Consider the following 15,359-nt stretch of genomic DNA (forward strand, 5'->3'; position numbering starts at 1 on the left):
CTGTCTCGTGCGCGCGCGCACATTTGCTTAGCAATCGCAATTAATAGCTCCCGCGTCGACTCAATGGCCGTCTTTGTTACAAGTGCAAACCTTATTTGCAACTAAGACTTCATCTTTGCGAGGCTTAGAGATCCTGAGGTCGTAGAATGAGGATAAAAGGAAAATGGAGATTTAAACCGATGGTTCCTTCTAATCCCTCTTGGTTTCAAGTTGCGCTCCGAATGTTAGTATGGAAAAAAAAACAGTCACAATATACAGTAAGGAAAACAAATTTTTTAAATTTTTTTATACGAAAAATATTGTAATAATCACTGAAGGATATGTATATTTATTGAAAAAAAGTATCATTTATTTGTAAATTCGCGCAATAATTTCTAGAAATCTATTGTCTTATCAAGTTGCAGAGAATAATTCGCTGAACGCAACCAATCTTTTTTCTTTTTCATTTCAATTTCAAAACATTTTAAGACATTAAGATATTTTTTTTTTAGACATTAAGAACTGTGACAATTTTTTTTCCAAGGAACACAATTTAAATCCGCCGCTGTGCCCGAGAGACGTCTAAGAATGTCCATAGATGTCTGCGCATGATGGAGAAGGCCCTTACTCCTCGTTCGCCTTCGTGAGAGACCGCGAAGAAGGCCTCCCGCGATCAGAAACACACCGCACAGCGCGATGCATTTTGCACATGGACCGTGATTTGCAACCGCGCGTGTGTACACGTGCAATCAGCGTTACGTGCCGCGTCGTATTGCGGAAACATCGAGCTGTCGTGCGAATATCCCACATCGGCGTCTTTCTCCGTGTCTTTTATGTCTCTGTATTCGCTCGGTATCCGAGATACCGATAGGCAAATATCTCACCGTAAATTACGCGTCGTGGAAAGCGAGCGAGTATGACTCCTAAGTTCCTAATAGTTTTAACATTGGAAGTATCAACCCCCTAAAAGGATCAAGCGAATAAATTACTGTATAAATAAAGTGACGAAAAACAAAATATTTTATCAGTATACGGAGAAAAATGTACAGTATCATACGTTAGAATTTTAAAGTAAACTTTATGGAATTATCGAGTTCATGTAGTGATACGTGCCTACTTAGGTAAAATTTTCTTTACATTTCTGGTAAATGAGATTGTCATATGATAAGCATTCTTACTTTATCGACAATTTTTTCTTTATTATTACATTATATTACATTGACAAAATTTACTTTACTACTAGTAAAAAATATATATGTATAAAAGTTCTAAGAGTTGTTTGTGCTCGTCAATCTTGAAAATAGTATTTACTCTTTATTGTAAGTAGAATTTACTTTACTGAAAGTATGTTTTATCTTGTTATAAGATAATAGTCATTGGAAATGATGTACTATAATCATAATGTACTTTTTATGATATTTTTACTTTTAGACAAATAAAATTTATCAAATTTGATAAAAACAGTCAGAATATTTTTATCGAATATTTTACGATAAATTTTATTTGTTTAAAAGTAAAAATACCGCAGATTTAAGATAATAAGTACATTATGATTATGATACATCATTTCAAGTGATTATTATCTTATAGTATATAAGATAAATCATACTTTCAGTAAAGTAAATTACTTACAATAAAGTAAAAAATAATCTTGTAAAGTATCCATCTCTCAATTATATATTTTTCTCCATGTATAAAGGACATAATTATTAAAGTATAAGAAAGAGTTTCAGAATTCTATCTTTTTACACAAAAAATTAAATTGAAGAATTCCAGTATAAAAATAGTACGATGGTAGAACTTTTCAATTCCTGTATAATGCTCGCTAATTATATATACAATATTAAATAATTTAAAACTCATACATTATTTCAATGCTAAAATTAATGAAATAATATATATACTTTAAAATCTACTACTAATTTTTAGCGTAACTATAGTTTTTATTCGCTTTACATCGACATGTAAGGCTGTTTACAGTTTTTAAATGGATCGTCATTAAAGCAAGTAAGAAGGGAGTAAAAGGCCTCAATGAATTCTTAAACATGCCATTGCATGTTCCATAATCAATGATACAGCATCTTCGAGAGATTCACAAAATTCTAAGAATCGACACGTATATAAGGCTAATTCGCTTTTAATGAATTTCGAAGCAAACAAGATAGAAATTATTTTGTCAATCGATGATATACATTTCTTCAAACATTTATTACTATATTTTACGACTTTTATCTTATCTGCGTCAATGATTAATCAAAGCAAATGCAATGGTTAGTCAACACGTTATAAATACGTATAAATTTATGAATGGACTCGGTATCTTGAAAGTATAACTAAAGATGAGCCAAACCTTGATGATAATCCTCATGGGAACATTTTATTCGCTTCCTTCTCGATAGATGGGTCCGGGGTTCGTGCATGCACGAGCTTCAAAACCTTGGCTGCAAGTTGAAGGCCACATCTCGTCGTGGCCCCTTCTGCGGCTCACGAAAGTCCTTACGAGTAGCCTCCCGGGTTGCTCCTTGCCGGCCATTAGGCCGGACAGCGGTGGCGGAGGCTCCGTTCCTGTATAAAAAGCCCTCGCATACCAGACGTTCTCAATGAAATGAGGAGGTGGCAAAGGGAGGGAGGGGTCAGAGAGCGAGAAAGACAAAGAGGGAGGCGGCGGGAAAGACAAAGGAGAGAACGAGGGAACGAGGAAGGGCAAAGGAATTACGGAAGAGAGACGGGGAGAGTCGCGAGGGGGAGTGGGGTGAGGAAACTGGGAAGCGAAGAAAGGAGGTGGATGCGAAAGGAGGAAAGAGGAAGGAGATGAGAAGCAGGGAAGATCAAAGAGGTGCATACGGAAACGTGGGAGGGAAAGAAAGTAAAACAGAGAAACAATTGGAGAAAAGTAAAATTGGGGAAAAAGATGAAATAAGAATAGGAAGTAAAGATTAATTAGATTAGCAATTATGAATAAATCAAATTTGACAGGCAGAGAATCTCATGTTTCATTGCTAACTTTGAAGCAAGTAAAAAAAACTTAATTATTTTTTATTAGTAAATTATAAACTTAAGATTCTGAAATTAAGGCTCCTGAGTAGCCATCACAGCCATATTGAATTATGTCATGCCAGAAGCAAGAAATGACACGTTAATTTTTATTATGTGTTATTTATAAATAGAGACACTTTGGATGAAACAAAACGATAAGATTCTTAAGAATATGGTTGTGATGATTACTCAAGAGCTTTAAAAAGATTTAATTTTCATTAATGGCAATTTTCATAGAGTATTCAGTTTTTACGCGTTCTTAATATATTCGCGATAAAATTTGGAATTAGACTATTGCATTTAGTGATAAATGGAGATAAAAACGAAAGAATGTGTGTGTGTGTGTGTGTGTGTGCTGAAACATTTTCGCGGTGATGATTAACGAAGCGGAACGCTTTACGCTTTTGATTTGCAGACAATTCAGAAGTGCATTCCGGATCGTCCCTTCTTCTTCGATCCAAAGCCCTTTTACTTATACGCTCGTTTTCGAAAGAATGTTGCCTGGTCGCGTATTGAGATACACCTGACTTGCGTGCCAACACCGGTTCAACAACCTGTAATCGTTCATGACAATTTTTTACTTATTTTTTATATTTTCTACTTGATCGGTGACGCGTGGTTTAACACTTGCGACCAATTAACCGAGATGATAGTATACTCATTAGGAACTAGAATGACAAGTTTTAATAATGTATAGACTAATTTAACCGAATAATTTATTCAGTAAATAGCAAGAGACTTGTTAAATACATTCTATAACAATTAACTTTTTGTACTTTCAAATGGCTGTATAGTGAATTATAATAATTTATTTATAAATTTTTGTAGCAATTTATTTATAAATTGTTTGCTGAATATAATTTTATTTGATAAAAAATTTTTATAAAATGGCAACAATATCGTGTCTTGTTATCCATGGCAATAACATTGAAATACATTGTGCTTCCCTATGAATTCGTTCACAGTGGACATAGTTTGTTATAATTTCAAGATCAAAGAGATGTACTTTCGTATAGACAATATATAGATGTATTATGGTAGAATATAGACTTAAATTTTGCTAATTTTATTTGCTGAAAATGGCTAACATTGACAGCCGAAACGTCTGAAATTTATATTATTTTTGTACCTATTAAATAATATTTATAATAAATTTTTTGCGCATTTACAGCGCTGATCATGCATATATATATATATATTAGGTGTTGGAATTAATTCGTAGCGTTTTTTAATGAAAGAATGTTATTTATTTCACATGAGCATTAAAAAATACATTAATGAAAGTACTTCCCATCACTTGTAAAACGCTACGAATTAATTCCAACACCTAATATATTAGCTCTTTTTAAATTTATTATTTTTTTATATACAATTATATAGGAGTCCAATTACTTATTTTTTATTACTTCACTGAAATATAATTGACATATTCAATGAATTCAACAGTTGCGTAAGCACTTGCTGCTATTGGTGTAGCCTTCTAGATCTAAATTCATCTGATTTGATGATCTAGAAGATTACACCAATAACAGCAAGTGCTCACTTAACTATTGCGTTCAATATTATTAAGAACATTTAATCTTGCTAATTGTTCAAGTTTATGTAATTCAAAACTACTTAATTTTTTTTCTTACTAATTTATTCTTAATTGATTTTCTTATTAATATTTTATTTAAAAAAATTTTTCTCTGATATTTGATGACTTCATCTGTTAATGTATGATCTCTTTTCTATGAAAATTTTTTATTTTCTATTTTTTAGAACATTTTAAACATATTGACAATTAAACAATATCGATCATATAATAAGTTTGAACACAGACTATGGTATAAGAATACCAGATTAAATCATTGCTCATAATGACAGTTGAATATAATTTGGGATTGATTTTTGATTGGTGTTAAATTTCTGATAGTGACTTTATATTGATTTAAAATTTAGAGTAAATTTCGGTCATCCAACTGCACATCCACGAGAATATTACGGTTGATAGAACAGATTAATAGGGTTAAGGAAATCTGTGATATGTAAAACATATTCATTGTTGCTTTTAGCATTGCCTCCATCAACAACGTTCGATTTTTTGATTATGAATTTTGATAGATAAACTTAAATCTATATAAATAAGTAAAATATAATCCAATTTTTATGATAGTTTTTACTAAAAATTCGTCGTTAAAGCTTTTACAAGCAAAAATCTGCATTAGTTAAATTAACTAATATGATTTTCAGTTTATTATTACATAGAGACTTGTGCTTTACTGAAATATATCTTCATAATTGACTAAATCAATAATTTCTCTACTATCAATGTGTTTATATAATTATTAATTATATGTATTGTACATGTAAAATCACAAATTGTAATATCTCAATACAAGCTGTATCTCTGCCACTCGAAAGAAAGACTTTTAATTATTATGGTTGTGGTGGCGAACGTATGCGATTAATTGACGTCTTACTTCGGCGATTGTTGAAACTCGGCGTTGACTCGAAAAGGGCGGAGTCATTACGTGCAGTAAATTCGCTTTCGACCGATCGCTCGTATCGCGATTCGACATGTGGCACCGTATTGGTACTAGCGTGGCCGCAAGCACGAGCACACTCAGGGGAGCAGCTTGATTATTACTCTGTAATGGTTTTCACATGTCGCCGATGCCGACAAATGACTTTTCGATTTGAAATAGTTATCGCTAAGAGCCGTGGTCTGGCCCGGCTTGGCTGCCCTCCCCTCGTTATGCGTTGTATTCACTGGTCATCCAGCGAAACATCCATCGGATCGACGATGATATCGACGTGAATGACGGCCGATGAGTTTGCTATTCTCACGACGATACACCTCCAGACAGAGTTTGCATATCTTAACATTATTCTCAAACGTGCGGCGATTTGATCTAAATGTTATATACAATGATAGTTAGAAAGTTATCTGTGGCTTTACGATGCTGTTAATATCCATCGAGGAATTAATACTAATCTCAGACTGTTTTAATAAAAAGCGGCATTTCTTGGTGCAGAATTACGGCATTCATTTAACAGATTATTTAATGAGCTGTAACGCGTCTCATGTTCGAATATCGAAATTAATATTATTTCGCGGTCGAACGCTGTAATCTTGTAATTTGCTCGGATGGAATAGTGGTCGCGAATCACCGTTCCGACCGTATTGCGTGAGGATACTACTCACATATGAGAAGATACATTGCATGATAAACGTGATTAAAGAATTGCTAAGTAGAAAACGCAGACACTAATTCTAATTAAATTTGATTAAAATTTATGAAACGATAATTTTCTTTCTGCATTTGTATATTATTTTGTTTAACGATTTATCAAATTAAGTTAATGATCTTATGCACTTACAACTAATTTCTCTTATTTTTTTAATAAAAAATATATAGGTAACAAAAACAATTTCGCGACCTCTCGAAATGTTGAATTCCGATTTTAATGAAACTTTGTGTGTGTGTGTGTGTGTGTGTGTGTGTGTGTATGTGTGTGTAGAATACATAAATTACATAAATATATTTAGAAAATTTTAGTTGTGATTAGTAAATGATTTTGAAGCATTCCTCGTATATAAAATAGTTTTTAGCTCTTATGTTGTATTACAAAAATTATTCAAAATGTTAAAAAATATTTTACACACAAATTTTACAATAAAATTACCTTCATTCATGTCAATAATAATGTTTTAAAAAAAGAATTTTGAAAAAATTAATTTTTTAAATAATTATTTTTGAAAATAATATTATTAATGTAGATAAATAAAGATATATAGTCTAATTTTATTATAAATTTTTGTGTAAAACATTATTTGATATATTAAATAATTTTTAAGAGAAAAAAGAAGCTGAAAACTACTTTACATATATGAAGTAATTTTATTCCTTAAGATATGTTTATTAGCAATTAAAACTTTCGAAATTTATCTGTTTTGCGTAATCTACACATATACAAAATTTCTTTAAAATTTGATTTTCACGAGATTGTCTGTGAATATTTAAGGATTAGTATGAGTACTTAAATGAGTACTCAAGAATCATCATTAAATAACTCGGGGGGGGGGGAGGTGAATAAGGGGGAAAACATCAATCTATCTATAGTTTTTTCGAATACCCGTTAGCATTCTATGCACAAGCATGGTAAATAATTAGTTACACAATAATTAGTTATGAAAACGTTTGTGACAATCGATGTCAAAAAGGATTTGACGAAACATAAAAAGATTCGTAATTTCGGGAAATATGGTCGTGAAATATGGTTTATAATATTTAATACACTAATAATTAAAGTCTGTGCTGCAATGCTTATTGTAAAACCGAGCATATGATATAAAAATATGATATAAATGTTTTGATTAGTATTTCCTAGCAATCATGTAACTGGTATAAAATTATAATTTATAACATTCTTATATCTATGTGTAAAAGTTACAATGGCATCTTCCACTTATATTTGGGGAGAAGATAACATTAAACAAAACATGATTTTTCGTGCTTGATCACACCGTTATTAAAACAATTTTATTTTAAAGTGCTCTCTTTTATATTTCTTTAATTTATGTTTTATTATACTTTTATATATTTTTATAATTTAAACTTTAAACTCTTGATTATATATTGTAAGTAAAACATACAAGTTTATGTATTTAATTACTTGTGACAAATTGCTTGTGACATTTTTTCCCATAAGAAGTGGCATTTTCCGCATGTATAGAGGGAAGATGCCACTTTTACAGGATATAATGCATCAATTTTTTTTCAATATAATGGGGAATATCAAAAGTTTAATTCATTAATTTGTGTCAATTATATTTTTTGTAACTTAATTCAATAACATTAAGAAGTTCTTAAAAAATAAAGATTTAAATATGTCATTTTTCTCTGAGTTATTTTATCATTTGCTGTAGTTATCAATATCACTTTATACATTCGATGAGCAAAATTACTTACAATTAAAAAAAGAAAAAGAATAATTCGATAAAAGATTTTCTAATACAGTAACATAAAGATTTTAATAATTTTTCGACTGTCAATGCGGATAAAAGTAGTCAAAATAAAATTCTGTATCTTGAAAGGGACTTTGGCCCGCGTGTGAAGTACTACTGTAAGCATTTGGCGCAATTCAAAATCTTGTAGGACCATTTGAATGCTGGCAGTCTTCAGTGAACAGGATGTGGTGCACCACAAAACTTTATTGCTCGTTAAATTGTAACTTACGCTTTATACTTTGGCTCATATAATCAGTTTTATCCTTCTCCAAGTTTCTGAGCCGAATATTACGCAGTTGAGTTATAAAGCCATTGTAAGTGTTCTTTCGGTCCGCCATTAAATTTATGCCACTTGCCGAATATCTCGCGATGCTATTCAATATATTTACAATTATATTACATTTATATTTATTATGGATAGAGAGATATTTACACGAGAGATATTTACAGGAATTCATTTCGATTAAATAAATTAATTTTAAATCAGAATTATGTAGCGTAAATTTTTTGTTAAAGGCTTGAGTACGAAAGTAGCTCAATTCATTTTATTAAAGTTTGGAAACATTAATCTTGAAACCGAAAAAGTAAATTTATTTTAATTTTTCTTAAAAAAGTAAGTTTGAATAATTATTATTACATTGATTATTACATTTTTTTATTTGTATCATTTTATAGTTAAAAGATTTTTCTAAAATGATTTAACTAATTTTCAAATACTTTCTTAACATCGATGTATTTGAATATAAATATCTAAAGTTATTACCGTATAACGTGGTTATTATTTTAATAATTGTAATTATTAAGTGCCTAATCGTTAATTTAAATTTTTATTTACATTATAATTCTTGTCTAAAATCTGGCAAATTATTGCAGTTAATAAATAATAGTCTAAATTGGCAGCCATTTAAATTTTTTCGAATACGTTATACATCTGGAATGAGATTTTTATCGGGATAAATACTGCAACTTTCGAAACAGGCGTCATCGACCTGCAGACAGAAGAATAAGACTGCCAAGCCTAGGATATGCTCCTGCATGGCAAACAGATGTATTCACAGAAATCTTCACTTCCTCTGCAAATAAAATATACGCGTAGACGAGCGCTGTGGCAAGACATAGACATGGCGCAGGAAGTCCAAGTATATTCTGAACGATTCCACTTCTGACTAGGCGATTGCAAACGTTGTTCACCGTTCGCATAACTATCAGAGAAAACGCTACAACGGTCAACATGCAACATGAATCGATAGTTTGTAGACTTGACACAAAAAGGACTGCGTATCATATGCGCATAATTAGCTATTATTAGCGCATTATTAGCTATATAGAACCGTAAAGCCAACGACTATCGTGGAATTTCTGATATTGCGATTTCAACCTTTTATCAAAAATCGGAACAACAAAATCTGTAATCACATACACGGTAATTCCGAAGTATAATATTCTGAAAAAATATTTAAGATGAAATATAATTATTTCTCCTTCTCATTAAGAACAATGGCGACTTTTAGAAATGATCAAAAAATAATTTGAAATGGATATAATTTGATATTATGAATTTAACAATGAAAATCCTTAAATTTATGATGATTTTGTAATATGAACATGCGATGCGCGTCGTTGATCATTTGGATGATTTTATCATTGAATGATTTTTCTGTAATTATTTAAAGTACATGATGTACATGAGATATATGTGAAAGACTTATATTGTACAAGAAACGCGTATTTTTTTAATGTTTTCTTAAACCAACTGACGTCGTCGCAATATGTGCTTCCGGTGTCGTCGCGTTTCCTGCGGGGATAATTATGAAATTAGTGGTGTATCGGGTCATGAGTACGATAACCGCAGGGTGTAGGCGAGGAAGTCGCCCAAGATCAAATCCAAGACACGAAGGCAGTCTTGTGTGACCCCTTTGCCGTTCTTTGACCGAAAATACATCCATATTAGTAGATTACGAGAAGCAAACTGACCAATATGTCCAAAATGTGCTTCCGCTTGTGCAGATAACCAGCAATGTTTGTTCCTCCTTATCATATGATGAAGTTTTTTTAAAAGAAGTGCCTTTATTTATAGATATTTTTCAGTAATCGTATTTCATATTTGAAAAACATTTCTGAACGTTTCCAAACGCTTGTCTGTGATTGGTAGAATTTAATTAGGTTGTCTTTAAGAATGAAGATTTAATAAATAAACTATAAGTTAATTTATTAATAGTAAATATATAAATGTTAAAAATAAGAAAATATCAAATAAATCATACGTAATAAGTTTGATTCTATTTCTCGAGTGGTCAATCTAATAGCTCGGGAGTTGTCATTCCTAGATACGTAGCTTCCTCCTCCGCGGTAAGTCTCCTCCGCGGTAAGCCTCCTGTCTAGAAAGACAAGAGGCTTCAGCGCAATAGCCCAGACTTCCGCAGGTAATGTAATAAATAACCTGGCCGTCTTCCCCATTCGCCATTTTCTCGGCGGAACAAAAAGGCAGCCATATGGTGCTTAACTACGCGCACACGAGAAATGATAACCATCGAAGGAAAGGGGAGGAACTCATTTTCGTCGCGAAGATGCGTAATTCCACTGTCAAGTTATGGAAAATATATTTTGGCAGGAGACGATAAGCTGCTTTAGTCTAGTAAACAGACCTTTTTAAGAAGATATAAAATGATAGCCATTAAACTGAATTACTACAAAAAGTGGACATGCAACGTCGCCGAGATTATTTGCGCAAACAGATATCATTTCAACTCCTGGTGGTTAATTTACTTCTAAGTTATGACCTGAATTTATGAGCCTGGAAAAGTTAATCTTACAATCATCTAATAATCTAAAAATTATAATCTAAAATTAATGCATAAATTTCTTATATTGAAATTAATTTTCACGTAATATTTAAAAATACAATATGCTTGATAAATAAAATCAAGATGTTTAAGTATTATTAAATCTTAGTACATATTTTGGTACTTAATTTTTGGTACTTCAGTTATCTAACGCACGATGGGTATCATTCGTGTTCCAAGTTAATTTTCATTGCTTTAAGAAATATACAAGAATTAATTGATTTTTACTTACAGGGATTTTTACTTATAGTTACTACACTTGCAGTCTCTGAACAATAAATGACCAATAAATGACTACTTCAGAAAAATATTAAAACAATAAGATTTTAAAATAACAAATTGCAAATTAATTGATATTTTTAAAATCTAATTTCACAGATTTAATTAAAATATCACTTTTCACTTGAAAATGTAATTATATTACGTAAAAGAAGGAAAATGTTATTTTCTTTTATGAATGTACTAATAACAGAAATTTACTATAAGCAAAATAGAATTCGCGTATTAAAAGAAGTAACTTTTATGTTAAGTATTTGTTATCAAAGAACTGAAAATCAATTTCTTTAGGATAGTATAATGTTAAATTTTTATTTATTACTCATTTATTATTGTATTTTACTTGTTTTTAATTATATTTCTTATGGGTCAAATATTGATGCATTTTGTTTTCATTTGTATCAGTAAATGATACATTAGTCATTAACTAAATTGAACGCAAAGCGGGTACACCAAATGATCATTCATGTTATTCGTGATCAAGTGTCAACAGATTGGAAGTTAGATATTCGTATTTTGATATATTTTTCATATATTCTCTAAATCTGTGAATCAGTGAATAATCACTGCTGTCAGTTATTAACAAGGAACAACTTTTAGAAAAAAGCGTGTTTAATTATTAAACAATTTTTTTCAAAAATTATATTGGTATTGAAAGATAGTTAAAGAAATAATCTAACTTGTAAGATAAAAAAATTAATATATAAGTTATAATTTAGGTGTTAGAAGCTTTAGAAGCAAAATTGTTACTTTTATTGCTGGTTTCTTCTATATATAAAAATTGTATTGTTATTATATATAAGTACTGAGAGTTAATTTTTGAAAAAAATCAATAAATTTTGTACATTAAAAAATTAATGCAAAAAAGAGGAAGAGAGAGAGAGAGAGAGAGAGAGAGAGAGAGAGAGAGAGAGAGAGAGAGAAAGGGAGAGGAAGAGAAAATAGAAGTTTATCTTAGAATTCATATACATCTTAAAAGTACAACATTTATATTTCTGTATTTATATAAACTAGATTGTTCTATATTAAAAACTTTTTGTTTATAAATTATTAATAGTAATCCACTTTTCCTTTTTGCTGTGATAAACATACTTTTAACAGAATTAACTTTTTTTTTCATTGAGGAACTGCATTATTCCTTTTTCATTATTTCCCTAAATCATTTTTATAGAATTTAAAACTTTTGTCATCACATAAAAGTGGTTTTTCTTAACTTCTCGTTTTTCACGAGCTTTTCTCTTCGAGGATTCTCTTGAGTCCTTCAAACGGAGATACCGTCCGTGGGAACTGGAATTATTTTATGACGCTATCCATCCCATTTGGTTTCTGTTTACACACTATAGAAACAACGGAATTCTTAAAAACATCTTCTTATTTCCTGCTAGTATAAACGTATAATGTTTTATTCTCTTTAACAAACTATTATTCAAATAAAAATCTATTACAAAAAAAGTTTATATCGGGGGGGGGGGGACGGGGGAGGGTTATAGAAAGAGACAAGAAATGATTGCGTATTTGCATGATTCAAAATAACTTATTTTTAAAAGAAGCATACACGAAAAGGACAGTTTTACTAAAGTATTTAAAATTTAGCAAGATATCAATTTGAAAATAATTCTGTTTAGCTATCAAAATAATTGTGTATAGAACGTTCAAGTTGGTTTCTACAATGTCTAAACTTTTTGCAGCTCATTATGTGCTTGAGTGTTCTACATAATTATTTAGACAGTTTGACAAAATTATTTTCATAGATCTGTATTAGTTAAATTTTTAGATACTTCAGTAAAATCATTTGTTTTTTGTATGCTCAACAAATGCTAATACTATGATAGAACTTTATGGCATTCTATTATAAATTATTCGTAGGAACACAAAAAAGTAACGATATTTGTTTAATTTTGAAACTGTTTGCTAATCAAGTAAAATATAACATTAGGAAAATTGAATCGCAATCCTGACAAATCACATATTATATCACGACAATTATGCGGGGTAATGGGCGCGTTTTCGTGAATAAATCGTAATCCTTGTTGAATACCGAACAATTTTTTTCCTTCAGAAAACTTCACCAACGTAATCCGATATTCGTGCGTTAGTCTTCTGACAACGCGAGGTCGAATGAGAAATCTGACTTCCGACATTAAAGCGAATCAAATCCATTATTCTAAGGCGTCGGAAAGTTATCGTGTACACACAATATATACATATATGTCTGTACCTATAAGAACCGCGTTGGGATTCCTTCTTTTCTGAAGGAGACGCAATTATAAAGGACACGAATTTCTCTCCCTCCTTTTGTGATGCGCGCGATCGTAGAATCTGTGGCTTTAGGAGATAAAAGACCGGAAGGAGAAAGTTCAATGGCTGATCGTCCCGAAGGACTCTCCCACGGTTCGGCAAGGAGTTCCTATCTGTTCCCCATGGATTTTTTTTTCTACTTGCTTTCGTTTCGTGCAAATAGGTCATAGTATACGCGTACAGATTCACCTACAGATTCTCTACCGAGCCCATACCGGGCAGTTTTCATTACCCGGATGTCACCTGGTAACTCCTCGCGCTTGTCGACATCGTCGCAGGAAGACCGTAAAGTACGTGAGAAAACTTTTTATCTCGATGTGGTCCTTCAAAAGTTTCATCAAAAATCGAGATCATTGATTAAATCTCACTTGCAGCCATAAATATAAAAACATCCCCACACATTGACGTAAACGTTCTGTATCTAACAAAAAATAAATAGTTTTTTATTACCAAGAAAATACTTTTCCAAGAAAATACAATAAATTGAGTGTGTGTTTTATATTTATCAAAGTTAAATAAAACAGCTACATAAAAATAATATTAGAGATAAATCGGTCTCGCATAAACTGATTTCGAACTATTACATTAATGTTTTTGTCATTAAATTAGAACATATACGAGTATGTGGGTTTTAAATTGAGAGACTAAAAGAAAGCCTTATGAATTCGATTAATTCCGCAGTATGTTATAATCTCGATTGCTTCATTTATACTTTGTCGCAGTATAGAATTAGTTCGCGTAATATCGGGTTGATAGCCGCAAACATTCTTTGGCTGTCGAACGTCGTGGCACGAGTCGAATGAATTTTTATGCCACAATCTGCATATAATGATGCAGCTTATTACACCGGATGTGGCACTCCCATGACGAGTATATGCGCGCGCGCGCGCCTGCGAATCTTTATCTAAATATTCGATTAAAGAGTGCGCCCGAGTTGCTCAAAAAGCGCAACCCTCGACTTTATTACCAACCAACCGGAAGTGACGTATTATTGCTACCGCATTATCTCGTAATACGTCAATAACCGGCCGTTACCGGAGGACCCTTTCTCAGTAAAGTTTCGAAATTGTCTTGTCAGGACGCTCCATCGCATCGGGTTGGCTCCTCGACAGGATGAGAGCACTCGCGTTCCGCTTTTAACAAAGTTGTTACGCGATGCGACAGCTGAAGGTTCGCGGCACTCGTCCGCTACTCGTAAATATTGTAACAATATTTAGTTTCAAAGAGATTACGACGCCTCCGAGCGTCTTTAGAAAGGAGCACACGTGACGTACGATTAACCGACCGACTTCTACCAGCTGTTTACGCGGTTCATTCAAAAAAAGGGTTTTTTGGAGTTTCCCTTGTTTCTTTTTTATCGAGACCAGAATGCAATTCTTTCCGCCTTCTTAAACTAAGGGAACCAATCTGAGTCATTTCCTTCGTCCATCGTAAAGTTCGATCTTTAGAATTATCTTTAGAAAATCATCTGTAGCATGTACGAAGATGGTGATTGATCTGGAAATATGAGAAACGCCACATGACTTCGGCATGAGGGTCGGAAGTTGTAAGGCTACTTCGAAGCACTTCTACATAGTCATGGATTCGGTGTCGTGTGCGAACCTCTCACGGAGGCTTTTACCAACGCGATATGCTGATGAATAAACCCCCATGAAAAGAGAGATAGAGTGCGAATCGATGCGACGTACAAACATACGCATATACACAATATACACGCACATGTAAGATCGTCTCTTCATGAGTACCGCGGGACGAGTCAATGCGATGCATCGGCACACAATGCCAACTTCGTTCGTAATTGCGCATGGAGGTAGGCAGATGCGCATCGCACAGCCCCTATATTTTAATGTGCCCCTAGTGAGAATCTTTTTCGACTCACCATAATGACGCACAGGTAGTATGGGAATTCAAATTGCTGATAAAAACACCAGCGT

General features: G+C 32.2%; 2 long non-coding RNA genes across 3 annotated transcripts in view; both read left to right on the plus strand.

The window, feature by feature from the left end:
• Nucleotides 1–15,359, plus strand: part of LOC147908175 (uncharacterized) — a 67,000-nt gene that overhangs the window by 14,513 nt on the left and 37,128 nt on the right. The gene's annotated exons all lie outside the window — the stretch shown is intronic.
• LOC147908176 (uncharacterized) lies at nt 14–1,326 on the plus strand. Its single transcript, XR_015546611.1, has 2 exons — nt 14–257; nt 524–1,326. It is a non-coding gene; the product is annotated as an uncharacterized LOC147908176 (long non-coding RNA).

The sequence above is a fragment of the Acromyrmex echinatior genome, chromosome 11 (assembly GCF_024713525.1).
Source record: "Acromyrmex echinatior isolate Ae372 chromosome 11, ASM2471352v2, whole genome shotgun sequence".
NCBI classification, from domain to species: domain Eukaryota; kingdom Metazoa; phylum Arthropoda; class Insecta; order Hymenoptera; family Formicidae; genus Acromyrmex; species Acromyrmex echinatior.